At 39.9% G+C, this 21,200-nt stretch overlaps 1 gene segment (V, D, J or C); it reads right to left on the bottom strand.

Moving 5' to 3' along the window:
* Nucleotides 1-21,200, bottom strand: part of LOC311603266 (immunoglobulin heavy variable 2-5-like) — a 153,295-nt gene that overhangs the window by 5,809 nt on the left and 126,286 nt on the right.

Raw genomic sequence — 21,200 nt, 5'->3', positions numbered from 1 at the left:
TGGACAGAACACTCTCCACAGTAGAGTGGAGAGTGGTATATTACTTTCTCACATACTCTGGTGCCTCACCTTTGACCATGTCCCCTTGAGGGGGAGACCTGGTGGCACTCAGAGGAAGGACAGCAGGTTACCAAGAAGAGACTTTATACCCTATGAACATATACAGGGGGAGGTAATCCCCCTCAGGAACAGTCATAGGGGAGGGGAATAAGGGGAAAATGGGAGGGATGGAAGAATAGGAGGATGCAAAGGATGGGATAACCATTGAGATGTAACAAGAATAAATTAATAATGGAGAAAAAAATCTAAAAAAAGTACTATATAAAGGCTGTGTTTGCCCAGTTCTCTGCTGTCTTCACCTTGGAACAGAGGCATCCTCACCTGGATTTGTCCCTTCAAGAAATTTATATTAAGAGATTTACTGCCTTATATGATTCTCTCAAGAAGAGAAGAAGCAAAGAAGGATGGGCTTTTGCTCCAAAGCTGCTCAGCTCTTCAGGGATGGGGTAACCCTCCCCTGGGAGCTACAGAGTCTCTGCTGAGGAGACCTTCTCTCAGAGCTGTGTGATTCCTGGGCTCCTGTATCTCAGGATACCCTTCTCTTGGGATACTGTCTCACCTCAGAGCTGGGATTCCTTCCCAGGAATTGTGGGTTTGCTGCACACTTCCCACCCAAAAGGAAGGTCAGCACCCATAGAGAGTAGCTAACTGAAGACCAGAGTCCTCAGAAAAATAAACACTTCTGATGAGTGCTGTGTAGAAGGAGCAAGATGAAGGGTACTGACTCTGTTCACTCATCCAGGGATCATCACCTGAGATTTTGCATGGAGGATGTGAGAAGAGCTTAATGCATTGGGGTTTATCCAGACTTCATGATGCTTTGGGCCTGGGCCAGATGTTTCCTCCTGTGTGAGCCCTGTCAGTACAAATATTCTTTCACAAAAAAAGAAAAGGGTACAGAGATTGTAGACTTCTTGTATAGTGGAAGAGTCTGTGCCATCTGTGGCCTGGCAGTTATAAACTATAATTTCATTGAAGGGAGTGATATTTCACTGATTTTACTTATCTGTCAATTTTCTACATCACGTTTTTCTGAGTTCTGTTTATTCAATGGCCAGTGCCTTCAGGTTTATACTGCCCTCTATTTATGACAACTTAAAACGGCACAAGACAGCAAACTATAGACAGAAAAACATGATTTCTTTGCTCTGTTCACTCAGATACTGAGCATCCTGGAGGAGGGCATAGTGGGCAGAGGATGATGGAAGTCACACGCTGGGCCTGGGGATTTTCATACATGTTAATTCACACTGTATTCCTCTTTGTTCTTGTTACCACTAGTGCTTTAGAACTTAGAGAGAATATGATTTGCCTAACTTTGGGAAACCTTCACAGTAAGTTTTTGGTATAAACATGATTAAATATGTGCAAAGAAGTCTGAGTGAACTACTGATCTCATCAAGGAAAGATAGACCAAAAACAATCAACTCATTATTATTAATAAAACATCTTTATATTAAAAACTTTTGAAAGATAAAGATATCAAGATGGGTCTAAACCATGAAATATGACCTTGCCACAAGGTATAGGAATGCTGTAAAAAGAAGACAAGCCCAGAATGCTGAGTGCTCGCTGAGGCACTGGAGCCTTAGGGCAGGATGGGGGGTAAGACCTGAAATAACACTTGGGTCAATATTCCAGCAGGTTTTCTATGTTACAATGACTTTTCAACTCTGATTAAATTATGGGTCTGGAAATAAGAGAATATCTAAAATTCTTTCCATGATATTCGAATATCATCACAAATCTCATCAAAGACAGGCAGTAGGATGGGTCCACAAGAAGCAAAGTATCATGGAATGATCTTGGAACCTGTATAAGTTGCTTGATTTGCAAGAAAATGCCAAGGACCAGAGATAGGAGAACTGCTGGTCCTGAATATGGGAAAGACAGACAACAGACCCTTATCAAGACAGAATGTCATATCTAGCCAGGAACATGGAGGTTGATTCTCAGATGATTTGGCCACAGAGGCCATAAAGATGTAATGTTGTTTTAAGTCTGTGAAATGAGCTTCAGTGGAGGCAGATATTTTTTCTGAGTTTTTACCTATTTGTCCTGTTTCAGATGGGTATGGGGTGATTTTGAGTAAGAACCAAAAAATAAGAGAGCAAGTGGTACAAATGTTAGCACGCTTAAATGTAGTTCAACAATGTTATATAAATATTGATGTTAATCACCCTGCCAATGAGGTCTCAAAAATTTAAAAATATTCTTGAAATTTGGAGCAGAATAACTCATTTATTCAGAAATTTTCACTGAATGGCTTTATAGCCTTCAAAATTCCAGTCCTTGGATATACTCAAAATGAGAGTTTATTTAATGGATTTCCAATCAGGGCTGTAGGCATGACTAGGTCTCCCTATTTATCATAGTGACATGTAACATCAAAAGGTCTGCAGTTAGATAAAATGTAGCCTTTGTTGTGTTATTCAGAAATTCTGAAGCACATGGATTGCAAATGATGGCACTAGTTTTTATTTATGTGAAGATTCTATATGTTGATGATATAAGTAATGGGATTCAAGATATGCACAGCATGAAGCAGCAATCAGACATGCCTTTACATGCCATGCAAAGTCAAAATCTGCTACCAGAGGCAGGATGTAATCTTATGAGGTTTAAATGTTATTCAACCATTAATAATTGAGTTTGGAAAGGAAGAAAAGGAAGTGAATCTCTCGTGAGAAGTCATCTTTAACCTCAGTTGTCTCTAGAGAAAGCAGAAATTCTAAGATCCCAACCTTGAATCTGGTTCTTAACAGATAATGAAGTGTTCTGGGAAAAATATGAAAACTAGGGAGGATGTGGCACATATACCTGGGATGTCACACTACACTAAAGACTCTCATCCCTTAGTCTCAAGGCTGGACAGTGATGAAGCTGATGCAGGTGATGTCCAGATGGTTCTGAACAGATAAAGGTATCCTTGGTATCCAGGATGGTGTGAGGAACCTTGTCTATACTCATGTGTAAGGAATAGTAATATGGTGTAGGTGTGAGGATGTCACTTCTTCTCTGCCTCCATGATCCATGATGTCCACAGGGTGTCTGTAATTAATGTACTTTCTTCTAGTCTCTTTTCCTAAGTCACAAAAATCATATTATAGCTTGATATTTTAAATTTTATTAAAAACATTAGATACACACAAGAAGAGTAGTTAGTAAAACCCAAAAAATAATGAACACTAGACTACAGAAATATGCAAAGCTTCTCCCTCTCTTCTTTCCCTGAGCTGAGGGCCTCCCATGACCGTGCATGAAGCATTGGGACCAGGTGTCCTAACTTGCCCACCAGAGCTGCATGGACTTAACAGTGTGGATGGAACATCAAAGCCTGGCCTCCTAAGTCACAATTATTCATATCAGCTGAGGGAAATCTTCCTGTCACTGGAAAGAAGTTTCAGATAGAGATACAGATCCTGCTGATGGTGATGATAATGACTGGATGTTTGACATCTCATGTTTGAAGTGCAGATTTCACATATGTATACAATTGATGTCTGTCTTTCCAATGAGGTTCATATGGAATGAATAATACTTATATGTGCAATATTACTTTACAAAGAGTTCTTATTAAACCCACTTTGGGGTCTTGACACAGTAGCTGCATCACATGGGTTATATGGTCTCTGAATTTGAATGAGGTTACCAGAGGAGACTTTTTAGTCTCCTGGGACTGCCTCACTCTCCAGATGTTTCTCTGTACATACTACCTTTTCCCTCCTGGTGAAAGATTGATCTACAGCACCCCCTGCTGGTCCTGAGCATCATCAGATGAGGTTTTTCTGAGCATACTGGGAACCTGCTCTCTGTGTCTCTTACACAGTAATAGAAGTCTGTGTCTTCAGTGGTAGCAAAGCTCAGGCTTCATGGTGGACTGGTTCTTACTGTTGTTGCTGCTGCTGGTGGTGGTGATGGTGGTCGTAGTGGTGGTGCTTTTGAAAAGGAGGAGAAGAAAGTTTTTATTGTAGAAGTGAAAGGGAGTACAGCCGGAGGCTGCCTTCACTGATGAACTGTTATATGCAAATATAAAAGAAATAAACCCTTTCCTCTACAAGTTTCTTTTGTTCATTCCATTTTATGACACAAATAAAAGCACTAATGAAGACAGGAAGGAAAATTTGGCTAACAGAGCTTTTGGTGTATGTTGTTTCCTCTGTCTATGATGCTTAAACAGTTCCAATAATATATATTTTATATTGGTATCATTAAAGATGATTTTAAAATTTATGTGACTTTGTGTGGTTAAACTAATTAGTTTTGCTTATTGTGGCCCTAACACATAACACAAAGAAGACCCTCAATAACTACATTTTTAACCTACAGGCAGTGACCTATTTTAATATCCTTTGCAAGCCAGTGTGGGCTGATTGATATCTTCTTTGTGGCCCTGCTTTTTTAATGTATTATAATCTGTTCAGATTACATCCAAGTTGTTATCCTTTCACTTGTGTCCTCTAGTGCCCACCCTCCATCCTTTCCTCCCTCTTCCATTCTATTTCCCTACCCAAGACTTCTGACAGAAGGGGACTGCCTCTTCCTTCATATGACCACAGCCTATGAGGGGTCATCCAGATAGCTTTCTGTCTATTCCTCTGTGTACCTGCCTGGTCTTCACACCATGGGGGAAGAGAAATATGTTATAACTGACAGTGGTATCTCTGTACTCACTACCTGGTACATGGTCTCTATTTTGTTACTCCCATTCTGATGAAGGAAGAGCCCTGAAATGTTTTGTAGATAGTATTGTACTCTCAACAATCTGACATAGCTCAGGAAGTGTGTCTTAGAAATCTAGTTTTATTGTGATACATCAAGGGAGAGAATACAGAATTCTATGGGGTGGTGAAAACTTTGCCACTTCTTGGTGAATTTAGCTTGTCCCACCTGAATTTGGCCCTATAAACATTCACAGACCAATCAATTCAAACTTAAAAGAATATAATGTTCACATCAGACAGAAACTTGAAATGAAATTAATTATTATAACACAAAGGGAGACTATTTTTTGCCTAAAAGCACACAAAAAAATAAAAAATATGATGTTACCCTTGAACAGCAAACATGAATTCCTTCACTTATAATTTCAGGAAACACTATGTTTATAACACCAATGAGTGGTGACTTTGAAAAAGTAGCTAGCTTTCAAAGGCTTGGTATTAGAGAGTTCACTATTTGCTTTTTCTGGACTGGAGGAAATGAAGAACCTGTGATTTAAAAAACATTTTTCAGCAGTTAATCTCTGCTTCAGGGATTCACTCTTGGGCTATTTAGACATCCAGGACACTTTGTGGAGATCATCTCTTCATGCTGTGTGTAGTATCTGGATACTGAAAGTAACTTCTCCAGCAGATCACAGAAAAATCATTGAATCAAGTGCTACAGCTGCTTTTCCTGTACACTATACAACTGCATTCAATTCAGAGCCCAGAAGTAGAAGAATATCCTGCATACTGGCCAAACACTGCTGTGACCAACCTCAGTATACCCTGTGTTCTTGAGTAGATCTTTAGCATCCTGCCAAAGGGACCCGAGGAAATTAAGCCTCACCTGGGCTGCTGCAGAGGCCCTGGCAGAAAGCTGTGCCACCACTGTCCCAAATTGTTATCCTTTGTGTGTTTGTGTTGGTCTCTATCATTTGCATTATCATGGTCTTCCCTTTTTATTGTTTCATTTAAAAAGAAACATGTCAGTGAAGGTGACCACTGGTGAAGATGTTGAAAGGTTTGGTTTTCTGTAGGGGTATCCTAAATCAACATCATTTTATTTGTAGATGTCTTTGTACAAAGGTGACAAGGCCATTATAAGACAGTGAGGAGGAATAAGAAAATAATGAATGCTCAAAATTGTTATTTTTAGCAAGTTCTCAGTCTAATCTTCTCTGTCTTCTCAGTCTCAGGGCAGCTTCCTGTACCTCTCAGTTTTCTGACACACTCAGGATGTGGTTGCAGCACTGTGTCTCTGGCACAGTAATAAATGGCAGAGTCCTCATATGTCAGGCTGCTGAGCTCCATGTAGGCTGTGCTAGATGATTTGTCCACAGTCAGTGTGGCCTTGCCCTGGAACTTCTGATCGTAGCCAGTATTACCATATATAGTATTAATGTATCCAATCCACTCCAGCCCCTGTCCAGGCTTCTGCTTCACCCAGTTCATAGCGTAGTCTGTGAAGGTGTAGCCAGAAGCCTTGCAGGACAATTTCACTGAGGACCCAGGTCTCCTCAGCTCAGCCCCAGACTGCTGCAGCTGGACCTGGGAGTGGACACCTGTGGAGGGAAAGACAGAGTGGATGTCATTGTCACCTCAGTCGCTGTCTGCACTTTAGGAGTGGAACTGGGGAGAACCTTACCTGTAGTTACTGACAGAAGGAAGAGGGTGATCCAGATCCATTCCATTCTTAGGGATGATGTGTTCACTGTGCAGAAGACACTGATCAGATGTTGTTTTAGGGGTGTGAACATCCCTGTATTTACCATCATAGACTCAATAATTTGCATATTCATGAGCATGGTACTTCTTATATGAGGCGCTAGTCCAGCTGGAGAAGAAGGAGGTGTAAACACCTGGGTAAGTCCTAATCCTCTGAGGAAATGCACTCCATACTCCTCCCTTCTTTCAAATATATGAAATTAACATTTGGATGAGGGGGTGACATCATTGACTGTTCTGTGACTGAGCACTCTGTCAATCATTCTCAGCACTTTGATGCATTGTGAATGTCTCCATCAATTATTACACACTGCACACAGAAGCCTCTTTAAGCAAGGCTGAGCACAGAACCAATCTACTTAGTATAAACATGAGTATTCATGAGAAAGTTTGACAACATGACCATTAGCAGTACAACCCTGGTCTTCTAGGGCCTATGTCATCTCTACGCATGGACTTTTGACTATGTTTAGCTGGGGAAAACTCTTTTCTATGGTTCAGACAAATATCCAATTAGAAAGTTAAGTTGCTTTGTAACAACCAGACACTAATGGATACATCTTACCTGAAGGGTGATGTAGACTGCAAGGCCTGGCACTGCATGACGTCACTGATATCTTTGCTGTCCCTGCTAGATACACAGTACATTCCTGCACTAGGAAACTGAGCCAACAGGGAGAAGTTAGAGATCAGGTAGGCTCTTCTGTGTCTTACAATCATTTTCCATAGCTAATGATTGGAAAGCAGATGAAAGGAGTTTTAGTGTTCTACTTTGACTCACACATATTCTGATAAGCAAGAACTCAAATGAAGACATGGATGACCTGAAAGGCTAATCCTCTCTCACCATTAATGAGAGTGTAGAAACATGTAATGGATTTGGAATCAGTTTGGAGAATTCATCAAAAAATGTTTAATAAGAGTATTCTGTATCCCATCAACATCCCTCCGAATCACAGAGACAAATGACTCTACAACTTATCATAGAGACACCTGAACTTCCATATTTATTCACAGCATGTTACTAATGCTTACAGCAGCTAGAGAATGGAATCATCCTATATATCCAAAAAAGGACAAATATATAATAAGAGTATAGACTGTGTTGGACATTCTGAGTGCATCAAGTATGAATCTGTCCTGAAATTCCTCTACAGAGTTTGTTCTGCCAGTGCTTGGAATATGCATCCAATCAATTCAATTCCATGTCCAGGCTTCTGACTCACGCAGCATCCACATAGAGGAAATGGGGGCGGTACCTGAGTCAACATCTTTGCAGCTAAATTTTATGAAGCTCCAGGACTCCCCAGACCAAACCCTAACTGTAGCACCTGAGCCTAGGCATGACACCTCTAGAGAAGTGGCCATGAAATCTTCAGTCACTGGCTTCCCCTTAGCCCTGCTCCTAGGAATGCACTTAGATGTAGCTGCTACCGCCAGATAGAGATGATCCAACTTCAGACCAACTTGAGAACCAGTGTGACAAGAGGCTGTGGGAAAGTGAATAGTAACCTGACACTGATGGTTGTGTGGACATTGCTGTATTTACAACCACAAACTAATTTTGCAATAGAGAGGAAGGATGTTTCTTACATGAAGACATGAAATTTTTCAGATAGATCTGGTAGTTTTTTATGTTAGTCAGTGGCTTGGTAAGGTTCTGGTATCTGAGGAAATTCATTCATGCTCTATCCTGAAACCATGCACACAGAGCTCTTTCATCCCATTGAAAATCCATTCACCACATCCATGTTCTTTTATGTGATTCTCACACCAAGTGTTCAAAAGAAACCTGAAGCTCCTCATTGTCAACTACATTTCTGATGATAAGAACTTTCATTGATCATCATAACCTATTCAGACACTCACACAGAGCTCTTTCATCCCATTGAGAATCCAGTCACCATATCCTGTTCCATAATGTGAACCACATTTCCAGTGTTCTAGGATAACATGAACCTCCTCAGGATCATTCACATTTGTGATGCTGAGAAGGTCCATTGACCATCCTGTTTCTATCAGACATTTACTCAGAGCTTTGGAGGATGCTCTCCATCACAATCCAATGATCAACAGGACGACTAAGAACATTTCTCCCAGCTGTAAACTCTGGAACACTTTTTCCCATATTTCTTAGGATCCTAAGTCTCCCAATGCCTTAATAATTATTTGTAAGTATGTCATAATCTGGTATTCTATTTAGTCAACATATGAATCTGATTTAGATGTTGTTGATCGCAATAACAAATTTAACAAATAACCTCTCCAGGGTTGTAGCATGGAAATGGTATGTACAAGCAATGCCATGGTCTCTGAACATAATGATGTTGGCAATGAAATCCACAGATGCTGCTGGAATACACTCAGTGAACAAATTTCTTAGCTTCTTCAGCTGCTCCTTTACTTATTAGAGAATTGGTGGATATGCAGTGCCCCCTGCTGGTCATGATAACTAACATGTATAATTTCTCTCACAGAAACTTATTTCTCTCATTTGCAATGTACCTTTTGATTTGAGGAGATATTTCAACAATGGAAGGTGAGCTGTGCCTCAAACTTTGGCTCCATGAACCCCAGTTCTTTCTTTAGTAAAGGTTAGTCCTAGCTATAGAATGGACTGTCAAGAGTCGCCCTGTTGAGGGGGCTCTCTAGGCATGTGGGCTGTCTAGGAGGTGATCTGGTGTTTGCAAGTTCTTATACCACGTTGTACCCCGAAACTGCTTCAAGCCTATGACATGCTGTCAGGAGCCATTGATTTGGGAAAGTCTAGGAGGCATGAGAGATCTCTGGAGGTGATCTGATATTTGCAAGGGCTGTATCTTGATGTACCCCAGAATTGTTTCCAACTTCTGACTACCCTGTCAATTGTGCACTGCTGCATCTCTCTGAAATCTGGCATTAGAGCCGGGCATGGTGGGGCATGCCTTTAATCCCAGCACCCAGGGAAGTGGAGGCAAGTAAATCACTGTGAGTCTAAGGCCAGCTTGGTCTACAAAGTGAGTCCAGGACAGCCAGGACTACATTCATGGCCAGCCTGGTCTACAAAGTGAGGCTAGGATAGCCAAGATTACACAGAGAAACCCTGTCTCGAAAAACCAAAAGTAAATACATCTGGCATTGGCATGAATTGTTATTTTCTGGGTACTGGCCAGCTCTGATTGAGCAAACTTCCTAGAGGATCTTATTGAAGATGTACTTTTTGTTAACCAGATGAATTAATCTCTGATTATGGAATTCCTGATTTGGCTCAAATAGTTTTAAAAGTTAAAGTTAGTTTATGGCTGCAATAAATACCTTTGTGGACCTCCAGATGCCTCATCAGGATAGCGTACCAGCAGATTTGTGGCTTCAGATAAGCCTCCACCGCAGATGGCACCACGAACCCTGGTATTTCAACATAAATATAGCCAACTTTGTTTCAACTCCATGTGAACCTATGTGGAATGAAGTTACCTAGAGATGTCTGAATTTACTCTGTTTCTTAGAATGAAAGACAGACAAAATTATTGCCCTGCGCTCATACCGAACTTAGAGATAGCTGGATAATGTATAGTCAGGTCCGTCCTAACTGATAAGTTGTATACTCTTGTAAGTTTCAGACCCTGTTAACCTTAGACCCTGCCAATCTTCGTCATTTTGAACTCACCATGAAATTATGTAATGGATACATAGATAAGAAATGTTTAGATTTAAAGCATGTAACCTGTTGTATTTTAGGATTCATCTGCTTTTGTGATTAATTGTACTCTTCTGACTATGAGGTAATTCCCTTTTCTCAGAAGTATAAGTATGGTCTACAATAAACGTGGGAGAGAGAAAAGTTGGAGAGAAAAAATGGAGCACCTCAACTTCAGTTGAAGTTAAGATGCCTGACTTCATCTAACTTTTCTCCTGATCCTCTTCTCTTGAATGTATGTGTGTGAGTGGTTTATTTTCTCTCTCTCTTACTTCTTATTTCTCTGTAGATTCGCACATAAGTTAGCAGACTCAGGGCCATCAGCCTTCTACAGCTAATAAGCCTATGTTTACACCAACTTATTGGAGATGTCCGTAAAGAGGCCTATCTACAGAACAAAGGGCCTCCTTTTACGACCCCCATGATTTTCCAGCCAGAAGCAGTTTTTACAGCTTTAGCCATAGGAAAAAAGGTGGTCAGTTTAAGTTCTCCTCAGCCGCAGTACAGCCAGTCCCTAGGGAAGAAACCTTAGGCTCTTTTTTCCCTTTCCTTCCTCTTTCTTCTTTCAATCCTGATCGGTTGCCTGAGCCATCAGCTCTGGCCACCCAAGAGATAAAGTGAACAAGAAGGGCATCCATAATCCAACACACCAGAGAGAAACTACCCTGGACCCTCTCTAGAGCACCAGTGGGCATTACAACAGACCACTGATGAAGTAGTGAGTTACCAGACTAAAAACTAGAGGTACACAGGAACTACAAGCTCTCTACAAGGCAATTTCTCCCCTCCTGAAGCTGCACTTGTGTCAGAAAACTCAGAACACTGGGAAGAGGAACAAATGTGGCCTTAAACATTAGTTCCCATCCACAGAAAATACATTCATATCTGAGAAGGAACTAGAATTGAGAAAAATTTAACTGTGGTCCACTCTGTTTGCTAATACAACATTTGTATTACAGGTGGGCTATTTGGTTGTGTGGAAAGACTTAGCTGAGGTTGTGTTTTCCTTTTATCCATTTATCTTTAAATATAAAATGTTGACTGTGTCCTCAGGCAACTCTATTCTCTTTGGGTCCAGCTCCCCCAAGCTTAGTATTCTCTTATTCATGGAAAGTCATGAGTAATGATTTTCAGAGTCTTGGATATATTTGCTAATGCTTAGGGAATGAGAGCTCTGGGGATGAATTACGCACTAAAAGCTCCAATGTGTTAGTATAGCCAGGACCAATGTATATGACAAATGTGTTTCTATGTGTTTGTGTGTCCCTGCAAGTGAATACATGCAGAAAATCATTTGACAGAATCCAAGACACCTAGATATATCAGAGATACAAGGTACATACTTAAGTATAATACTTGCAAAATACAACAAGCTTATAAGCAACATCAGATTAAATGGTAAGAAACTTAAGAAAATTCCACTAAAATCAGGGACAAGACAAGGCATCCCATTCTACCATAACTCTCAAATGTACTACTTGAAATCCTATCTACAGCAATAAGACAAATAAATAAATCAAAGGGAAACAAATTTGAAAGGAAAAAATCAAAGGATCTCTATTCACAAATGATGGTACACATAAGTGACTGCAAAAACTCTACCAGAGATCTTCTGCAGCTGATACATACCTTCAGTGACATGGCTGAATTAAAATTTAACTTTAAATATACAGTAGACTTCCTATACCAAAACCCCAAATGGATGAGAAAAACAGAAACAACACCTTTCACAATAGAAACAAATAATATAAAGAACCTTGGTGTTATTCTAACCAGGAAAGTGAAAGACCTGTATGACAAGAATTTCAATTCACTGAAGAAAGAAAACTGAAGAAAAAAATCAGAAGACAGAAAGTTCTCTCATGTTCATGGATTAGTAAGATTAACATGTAAAAATGGTCATCTTACCAACAGCAATCTGCAGATTCATTGTAATTCCCAACAAAATTATCTTCAGATTTTAATTTAAAAGAACAATTTTCAACTTCATATATACAGACCCTGCCCAAAAAAACGTGCCAAGTCTATTCTTCACTTCAGGTTTTTACTACAGAGCAATAATAATAACAATTGCGAGGTAGTGGAATAGAAACAAACTGTTTAATCAATGGAATCAAATTAAAGGCCCAGAAATAAACACACACACACATACACCAATGGACACTTGACTTTTAACATGGAATCTAATACCATACAATGGGAGCAAAAGCATCCTCAGCAAATGGTACTTGGACTAACTGAATGGCTACATACATAAAAAAAAAGTTCCATACATTTGGAAGAATTGCTGAAAGCATGTCTCTCTTCAGGCAATGAAAGCCAAATTAAGACAAGGGCCTTACCACCAGTTTGATGAGAGTGACCAATAGCCTTAGCAATAGACTGGCTGTTTGGGAGTTTGCATGGTGTCTTTTGACCAATAAATTGATTAATGTAACCCATCCCCTGAAATGGAAGCTTCATTTGGTTAGGGAAGATGTCTGTTTGAATCGTTCTCTCCGCATTATTTTGAGATTCAATTTAGATTTCTTTCATTTATCTATATTTCTTTAAATGCTGCTACTGAACATCTAGGCTGTTTCCTCTTTCCAGCTGTTGCAAAAAGGGGGCAATGAATATGCTGAGCAAGTGTCCTTGTGATATGGTGTAACTTCTTTGGGTATATGCCAAGGAGTAGGAAAGCTGGGTTGTGAGACACAACTATTCCAGTTTTCAAAGCAACCACCAGTTGATTCACCCAGTGGTTGCACAAATTTATACTCCCAACAGAAATGGAAAAGTGTTTCCCTTGATCCATGTCCTTGCCAGCATGAGCTGTCACTTGAGGTTTTTTTTTAACTCAGTCATTCTAACAGGTGTTAGATAGAATCTCACTGTGATCTTGATTTATGTTTCCCTGATGGCTAAGAATGCTCACCATCGTTTTATGCGCTTCTCAGACATTACACATTCCTAAGTTGAGAATTATTTATTTAGTACTATACCCCATTTTTTAATTGACACTGAACTGCCATCAAGTGAGCATACAAGTGATATACTTTGACCACCTGCATATAAGTAACAGTTTTGCAGTATTCAATTCAGAGGCAAGGACTAGAAGATTATCCTAAATTGTTTTCAATCCCTGCTTTTCAGGAGTAGGAGACTGGAGTGTTCCTTGTAAACTCACTGGTGTTTTGAACAACATTCTAAATTCAACATAGATCTGCAAAAGCTAGAGCATAGAATTGGCCTATGGAATTCATGCCTCCACTTTCCCATAGGATTGCATCCATATGGAGCACGTGGCAATCAGATTTTCACAGAGTGAATAACTGCTGTAGGAACATGAAAATTTAGTGTTCTTAGCTAAAATATCTTCATACTGAATTCTTTTCTTTGAGATTACCAAGGACTACAGGCTCCACGCATGTAGTAATTTGCCCACTATCCAAAACCAAGTATTTTGTATAAAAAGGGAGAGCAAAATGACAGTTGATGATGCATCAGTGTTCTGTAAATTCTTGAGAATGTAGGGCATGTTACTGAGACTGGGAAGGAAGGGAATTTGGGCCAAAAGTATGTACATACAGTGAGGTGATGAATGAGTTCTATAAAAAGATATAATAATATTTTAACCAAGTTACAGGAACTATACTTATGTAGCAATGCTTTCTATAATGAGTATATCTTCCAAACCAAGAGAATGGATCTTCTGCTGGAACACAAATCCACACACTTATAGATGAATGAATTTTGACAAAATAACAAAAGTCACATAGTTGAATAAACATATATTCAAGTAATGGTGCTGGTCGAACAGGATATCTCCATTTAAAGTATGCATATAGATACAACTTAATCACCCTGCACAAAAGTGAAGTAAAAATGGATCAAAACATAAAAGTAAAACCAGATGCACTAAATCTATTAGACGATAAAGTGGGGAAAAGGCTTGAACTCATTGGCACAGGAGACAACTTTCTGAACAGAACTACAACAGCTCAGACACTAAAATAAACAATTAATAAATGGACCTCATGAAATTGAAAACCTTCTGTAAAGCAAAGGACACTGTCAATAGGACAAAATGACAGCCTACACAATAGGAAAAGATCTTTACCAATGCTACATCTGACAAACGGCTAATATCCAAAATATATAGAGAAAGTAAGAAATTAAACACCATCAATTCAAGTCATCTAATTAAAAATGGGGTACAGGGCTAAGTTGAGAATTGTCAACAGAGGAATCTCTAATTGCTGAGAAGCACTTAAAGAAATGCCCAATGTCCTTAGTCATCAGGGAAATCAAAATCAAAATGACTCTGAGATTCCATCTTACACCTGCCAGAATGTCTAAGATCAAAAACACAAGTGACTGCATATGATGGCAAGGCTGTGAAGAAAGGGGAACACTCCTCCATAGCTGGCAGGATTACAAAATTGTCCAACACTTTAGAAATCAGTCTGGCACTTCTCAGAATATTGTAAATTGTGGTACTGCAAGATCCAGCCATACCTCTCCTAGGCATATAACTGAAAGATGCTCTACCAAACAACAAAGACATTTACTCAACTGTGTCCATAGCAGCTCTATTTATAGTAGCTAGACTATGGAAACAATCTAAATGTCCCTCAATCAAACCATTGGTAAAGAAACTGTTGTACATTTATGCAATGAGATACTACTTACCTATTAAAAACAATCATGAAATTTGCAGGCATGGAGGCTAAAGTAGAAAAGATAATGCTGAGTGAGTGAGGAAGTGAGGGTGGGACTAGGAGAGGGTGGACACCAGGCTATAAATTGATTAATAAATTATTTATAGAAAACAAAGAAATAAAAATAGATTTTCTTTTCTCATACAATATATCATATTTACAGTTCCCCTCCCTCTACTACTTCCAATTGCTCCCTTCTACTCCTCCTGTATCATTACCTTTCTATGTCTCCTTAGAACAGGGCAGTCTTATAAAAGGTAAAACAAACTTAGAATAATAAGTATAATAAGCTAAAACAAAAATTATCACATTGTCCATGAAGTTGGACAAAGCAACTCAAGAAAAGACATAAGAATCAGAGACCCATTTGTTCATGCTCTCAAAGTCCTATGAAAATACTTTTGATGACAAATAGTGAGATGCAATGGAGACATAATGCAGAAAGACAGAACTTGGAACGCATAACATTGAATGGGATGCCCATCAAATCACACCCTTAAGAGCTCAGGGAAATCCACAGAAAATGTAGTTGAAAGAGCCAGAAGGTGGGGAGTTGATCAGAAGAACAAGGCTGTCTAAGTCAACTGAGCAAAAGTCATGTGAACTCATAGAAACTGAAGCAGCCAGCATAGGAAACACACAAGTCTCAATCTGGAACTCTTATTTTATATTACAGCTTTCAGTTTAGTACCACAATTCTTATCCAGTTTTTCCATTTACAGACCTCTAGGTTGTTTCCAATTTTTGCTAATATCAATAGAGCATCAATGAATATGAGGATCAAGCATCTCTAGTGTAGTTTGGGTTTATGCTAAAGAGTAGTATATTTGGATATTAAGACAGAACTGTTCCCAGCTTCCAGTGCAACAGCAAGACTGACTTCCATAGTGACTGCACACAGTGGGGAGCTTTTCTCTGTGAGTTGTGTGAATACTTGAAAATGACTTCTACATCATGTAACAGGAAATTCCTTGAATCAAGGACTGACATCCACTGGACAGATGTCTCTCCAGTAAGTTGGAGAGTCACATTCACTCCAGAGGCAAGAAAGAGAAGATTTCGCTGCCTTCTGATCACGTCTTTTCTTCTAGCTGAAGGACACAGTAGGTTCTTTTATGAAGTCACTGGTATTTCAAAATGAAATTTAAGTTCAACATAGGTTTGAATGATCTATACCATAAAAGTGACTAAGGACTTTCATGTTTACCACAACATAATCAGTGTATGAGATCTCATCCACACTAGGCAGAGGGCATTCATATTAGAAGAGGAAAGAATGTCTCCTACAGGAACATGCAAAATTAATGTTCTGAGCTACAGAATCAAATCCTGAGATTACCAGCTACCACACATATCTCTTTACTGAGTGATAGTCACCCATTTCCTCAAAATGAAATCTTCTATTAAAAAGTGTGACCTCTTCATAACAAGGAATATACCCAATAGATCCTAGAGACACTTGCTTAGTCATAGTCATTGCTGGTGTATTGACATTAGCAAATATTGGAAACAGCTTAGAGGTCTGTGAGTGGAAAAAATGGATAAAAAGATGTGGACTAAACTGAAAGTTGTAATATATATGGAGAGGACCAAGGGGCAGACCTGTACCTTTTCTGTGATGGCTGCTTCAGTTTCTCTGAGTTCTCATGCCCTTTGCCCAGTTTACTGTGAAAGATGATGATGTGTCAGTGTGTGTCCATGTTCTATAAAAGCCTGACACTGTAGGTCAGTGCACCAAGATAGGGGAGGAAATACATTGGAGAACAGAGACTTGTGCATAATCTCAAAACTATCTTCAATTAATATTTACATACATTGGATCAATATATTAGTTTTATGAAAGTTGATTTAATGTCTTTTGATCAACATATGATAATGAGGCTTATGAGGCAGTATAGTATTCTATAAATATCTCTTGCATTCTAGAAGACAAGAACTACTTCTGGAAAACACATTCAGAATTCAAAACACACATTCAGGTCACTTAAGACTATGAAAAAAGTTTCTATTTAGTCATTGGTAATTTATGTGGATTTTAAAAGTGAAATTCATATTATAATTTATTCAAAGAAATTCCATCAAGGGTTTCAGTCTTGTGGAATTCAGAGATATTTTGTAACTATGCATTATCAAAGTATTCCCTTTTGTATTGATTTATAAAGAAATAAACTTGATAATGGAGGCAGTCACTAGTTAATTGTGTCTAGTTGCACTGTACAGTAGGGACAAATTCAATTATCATCACTTTATTCACTGCGGTAATCTTGAAAATTTAACAAAGTACATAAAGTAATGTGAGCAAGAGGACGACAAATGAACATATGAGACAATTATTCCTGAGCAAGTCTGCAGGCTAATATTCTCTGTCTTCTCCATCTCAGGGCAGCTTCCTGCTCCTCCAGGGTTTCTGACACACTCAGGATGTGTTTGCAGCACTGTGTGTCTTGCACAGTAGTAGACCACAGAATCCTCAGATGTCAGGCTGCTGAGCTCCATGTAGGCACTGCTGGAGGATGTGTGTGCAGTCAGTGTGACCTTGCCGTGGAACTTCTGATTGTAGCTAGTACCATCAAGTACAGGAATAATATATTCAATCCACTCCAGGCCCTGTCCAGGGCTCTGCTTCACCCAGTGCATAACGGAGCTGGTGAAAGTGTAGCCAGAAGCCTTGCAGGACAACTTCACTGAGGCCCCAGGTCTCATCAGCTCAGCCCCAGACTGCTGCAGCTGGACCTGGGAGTGGACACCTGTTGGGAGAAAGACAGAGTGGATGGCATTGTCATATCTGTCCCACTTAAATGTTTGTATTGGGGAACCCCTTACCAGAAGATGCTGCAAACAGGAAAAGAATCAAGCTCCTTCCCATGGTGAGGGCCAGAGTGTTCAGTGAGTGTGGAGAGGACACTGATCACGTGTTGTTATAGTGTGTGGACATCCCTGTATGTAACAACCATACACTCACAAAATTCGCATATTCATGACCAATGCACATCTTAAATAAGGAACAGCTGCAGAAGGAGGCAGTACAGAACACCTGGGTAAGGCTGCTGATGCTGAGGTTCATGTGCTAATCCTCTCTGAGGAAATGCATCCCATATCCCTTCCGTGAGCCCTATGCAGGTGCTGTGGATGTAACACCAGGGGCTAATATCTCAATATATTTCTGGACTGATGGAATTACTTCAGGCTGTGACAAGTTATCAGATGAATTTACAGAAAGAGGTTGTGATATTGACAGTGACTTGAAATCTCCAAACCTGCTAAGTTATGAGAATGTAGACAGGCCTTTAGAGTAGGTTGCATACAAAAAATGATCAAAATGACCCAAAAGGAACACACGTCAGAAATATTAGAATATCAAACTTTATTGCAGCCCTATCTGCCGTAACTAAATTACAGAAATAAAATACATGTCTGTCATGAGATGAATGCATAAGAAAGATGATTATATATGCAGCACAATAGGTCACTTTCATTTGAAAGAATAAATCGTTTTTAAAAACACAGTGAATAAATCTAAGCTGTGTCTCAGCTGTACCCTCACAATCATATACTCAAATGACTCCTCATCTTATTACAGAGACACTTCCACATCCATGTTTATTGCTGCTCCATTCAAAGGAACTGGTAAGTGGACTCCATCTAGATTTGTAACAAAAGACAAATAGATAATCACAGTGTGGGATGTATGTACAATGGAGTACTACTCAGTTGTAAAGCATGAATTATGAGTATTTAATTATGTGGATTAACCTGGGAAAATATGGTGAATGAGATCACCAGATCCTTAAAGACAAATGCTTCATATGTTTAATCATATACTGTTTCACAATTTGAATATTATTGTGTTTAATTTGTAGAAGGCAAGAGTCTAGAATTATGCCCTGGTGGTCGAAGAAATTGAGGGAGAGAATATATAAAACGAACATAATAAGTTAAAGCAGAGAGGTATCATACTGGACACACAAAGATTCACACATGAATTGGTGTGGGGAAATGAAAGCCATAGGCACTGGTGTAGAATAAACCAAAGTGAACACTTATAAGAAAAGTATGTGAAATCTATGCTCTTGAAATAGTATAAAAATAAATCTAGACATAGAATGCATGTGGCATGAGAAATAAAAGTGAGTATAACTTAAGTAATGAAAATTAGGTTGTGGAGTACAGTTTTACTTTAATAACAAGATTTCTAGAAATAATGAACAATTCATAACAGTTTATTTTAAATTTGTAATTTTATTTATCTTAATGGGATAATTTTGCTTTCAGATTGTGGAGTGGTTTTATTGATCTGTGGTTACAGTATTTTTTACCAGAGTTATTAAACCTATTGAAAGTGTATGCAAAACTAGTGATATGCAAATAAGACTTGTATTTCCTTTTGAGTATTTTCTCAGTGGTTTTGTTCATACTCTATGTTTATGGGAGATATATTCTTGTATGAAGCTGAGTATAAAGCACTTGATGTACTTTGCATTTTATTTTAACTTGGGAGTCTTTGAACAGAGGCATCTTCATGGGAGGACAGTGCTGCTCCCAGAGACACAAGTTATTAATAGACCATCTCAGTGCAGTTCCAGGATAACTCCACCTTTGTTATGGACAGAGAGACCCCACAGGTGATGAAAATGGCAATAGATATTGCAATTTCCCTTGGTTCTCACAATAACTTCATGGTTAGGCCTTACATCTAAGAACAAATTTAAATAATGAACAGATTATAAAAACCAGAAAGGATAGATGACTCCAATGAAAGAGAGTGTTGCAGATACAGGAGGACGGATGCACATATGAACTCACAGAGATTGCAGCTTCAGGAATGGAGCCTGAACCAAGTTAACCCTGATAAGATCCTTACGTTGAGAGAGGGCATGGACATAGGCTTTCAACACCAACCAAGAAGTTTCTGAAACTGACACTCCCTTACAAAGAAAAAAATGATTGCTTAATAGAATATAATTCTGTATACCACACTTAAGTGTGAATTCATGCCCAGACAGAAATGGCCAACACAAAGTGACCTCAGTGGCATTATTGGATATATGATGTCTCAAAGAACTGTGTGTGTGTGTGTGTGTGTGTGTGTGTGTGTGTGTGTGTGTGTATTCTAAGCTCTGAATCCCTCCCCAAAGTCTTCCCAGGTCATTCCTATGCCCATAGTCACCCAACTACACTCCCTTTCATTCTTTCTGTAGATGCAAACACATAGCCAAGAAATGATTAAAAGAGGCTTAAAACAAGCAAAAATAGCAACACACACACAGAGGCCAGATAAAAACACAACTCTATGCAAAAGTCAAGTAAGACAAAAAGAAATTAACACTGCTTTGAGACATGTAACTTACCTCAGAAGGAAGTTCCATACAAATGATGCAACCCATTCCTCTGGAATAAATTCATAAATCAGCAACAGTGGGGGGGATTCCAAGATGGCGTCGACCAGTTGGCACCATAGCTGATCTTCTCCGAGGAGACCAGGGACTTGAATGGAACCACAGCCTGCTGGATTTTGAGAACTGTAGGTGAGTGGGGCCCCAAACTCCGCAGACCACCAGGGGGTCCAACCCCAGGACAAGCGACAGCCCCGAGGGCTAAACGCACTCCCCAAACTCTGAAAAGGAATCCACAATCAAGCTGTAGCCAGCACAAAAAACCCAAATTCGCCATTTGGGGAGGAGATTTTCCGGAGCCCAAAGCCTGAGGAGTCTCAGCGAATAGGGTGAAACTACCATTGATCCTCTACATCCACACCACGCCAAACTGCGGAGGGCACCTGCCTAACCCGGGTGGAAACACAGGTGGCGAGTCTCACCAAAAACAACTAGAACTGGGGACCGTGTCCGCGTCCTGCGCTCAAGCTGAAGCCAGACACAAAGGATTAACCCTGCAAACTGGGGCAGTTTGAAACCGGCATGGTCTGCTCCCACAGCCCAGTGGGTCCGCCCACGGTATAGGGAGCCGAGCCGCGGGTCATGCTTGCAGGGACTAACTACTGCCCTAAAGGGAACTGGCAGTACTCCGGCAGGAGATTCACGCCAGCGGTCTGAACTGCCTTGGTGCCAGCTGTGTGGCCTGGCTGCCAGCACTCCCCAAACAACTGATCTAACTGGGTCCATCTCTGTGGGCCCGCGACAGATCCACCCAGGTTATCGGGAGCCGTGGGTCTTACTGGCAGGGAATAACTGCTGCCCTAAGGCGACGCAATCTGCCTTTCTCTAACAGAAAGGGAAAATACAGGAGATTTGTCACCACCGAGGGGACGAGCTGCTGGCTCTGACTGGGCTCTCCCCGAACAACAGACCTAGCAGGGGTCATTCTGGCGCACCC

This window comes from Acomys minous (assembly GCF_964271855.1).
Source record: "Acomys minous genome assembly, chromosome: 8".
NCBI classification, from domain to species: domain Eukaryota; kingdom Metazoa; phylum Chordata; class Mammalia; order Rodentia; family Muridae; genus Acomys; species Acomys minous.
This window is presented reverse-complemented; position numbering and strand designations above follow the sequence as displayed.